The sequence below is a fragment of the Poecilia formosa genome, unplaced genomic scaffold, assembly GCF_000485575.1.
Source record: "Poecilia formosa unplaced genomic scaffold, Poecilia_formosa-5.1.2 Scaffold1075, whole genome shotgun sequence".
NCBI classification, from domain to species: domain Eukaryota; kingdom Metazoa; phylum Chordata; class Actinopteri; order Cyprinodontiformes; family Poeciliidae; genus Poecilia; species Poecilia formosa.
The window spans coordinates 25,529-27,568 of NW_006801014.1; positions in this window are offsets into that span (position 1 = coordinate 25,529).

The window sequence follows — 2,040 nt, forward strand, 5'->3', positions numbered from 1 at the left end:
TTTCTGCACCAGGTATTCTGGCCCCTTTTTTTTTTTGTTTCTCTCGTATTTTGATATTCGTCATCCTCTGGCAAATAAGTTATTAATGCTTCTATTTGCTCACCGAGCGCAATCCATGGCCCGATGCCCCACTTTGGATCATATTTTTCCTTTTCAAGTTCACCCTCCATCTGTTTAGGCTAAAACTTAGGCTCAAAAATCACCTCCTCTTCCTCTCTTTCTCTTTTTTCTCTTTTTTTTAGTGTTGCTCGCACGGCGGCGAGGAAATCAAACACAGCAGAAAATCAAACCCAGCAAACAAAATCAAAAACATTCCACAGATTATAATTTCCCAATGTTGACCATGGTTTTAAAACACATTGCAATAAACATAAAAGAGTACATTTAAACACATAATGTCTGCTCAGCGGCAGAAGCTTACACACACAGCTGACAGATACACACACAGCTTTCAGATACACAGAAATGGATCCACGCTTTTCAGCTCCTATGATGTCCTCTCTTATCACTTATTTCACTTACTACTCTACAGAGGAACAGATCGCGATCAACCTTTATCTTATTCTCTTATCATCTTTTTTCCTATGGTGGACTCCTCTCAACACTTGTGTTTCTTGAGCAAGTCACAGATTGGCTAACGCGTTCTTTTTAGGGGGCAGCACTCCCCAAGGATAAAACCGACAAAACCTAGTCTTTCCCTTCCCCGCGTCCAGGGGAGGTCGGAGACGACCAGTTCTCACTACAGAGCCAATCGACCTTTTACTTTGACTATTAACTATTTAACTAACTTTAACCTTACTCCTATGAATAACTCGAAAGTTGATTATGTTTTATGATACATTATAGAGTTTTGTAGGATTCAAAATCATGAGAAAGGGAACAAACTGTGTCACAAGCAGTACACTGGGCTGGGCGGAGGTCCCAGAACAACTCCAAAAAAGGCAGTAACTGCCAGATGGCCAGCAGAAAAAGGGAAGTACCGAAAAGGAGTTGCAGCAATTAGTCAGAGAAGAGGAAGGTCTGGGACTTTCCACAGTCAAGGAGGGTGAGTCACTCGGAGCTACATACACAACTGGGGGCTGGAAAGGTTTAAAAACCAACGAACAAGGGAGGAAACTGTTCTTAGTCCGCGGCGCTGAAGGAGAGACAACGAGAGGACGCAGACGAAAGATCAGCAGAGGACCACACCCTGGGACCAAGGGAAAGTTGAGACTTCACGCCGCAAAGAAGGGACAAGATCCATCTGCCCCAGCCCTGGGTCCTGAATTCGACCGACCCCTCTGCCTCAACCCAACGATCTCTGTACAACTGCAGTAGACTTGGAGAAAAGACAAAGGTCACTGAAATGAAGATTCTGTTTGTTTAAAGGACAACGGACAGTTTGACTTTGCTGCTTTTCTGAAAGAGGACTTTGCTCTGCCAGGACAGAGACTCTGACCAAGGACGTCTAAAGATTTCAGCTGCCAAGATCGACTGCCAACGGGTGTGAGTTGTTCTGCCCCGAAAGCCTCGCTTAGTGAAACTAGTGACACAGGTTAGGGATAGAAATGAGGATAGGTTATGATTGATTTTATAATTCGAGTTTATTATTTGTTACAAGTTTATAATCCCTGTAATTAAATCTGCTTGTCATTTACCCCTGCTAAAGCTTGCTTAATAAAATACATACTAAAAATATCAATAGATTTTGTGGACATTGAAATCAATTAAGTCGTTGATCATTATGGGTTCTTCTGATTTAAGTAAAATTAACATACATGATTCTAGAGATGTGGTGGCTTCATACTTTCCTTTGGTGAGTGTTAAAATAATGGCCCTGGGACTTAAATCTAAGTCACTAAATTTGATCTAGCCAGTAACAAGTGCACGTTATTTTTAGGAGAAAAGCTACCGTTAACAGGAGTGGTTGTTGAAGCTACGCAGCAGTGAGGGCTACTCTGCTGACTGTTTCTCAACTGAAAAGGGCCATAACTTCTGGATCTGAAGGTAGTTAGAGCTAGACGAGTTTTCTCTGCCGCCAGTTTAAATAGAATATCTCTA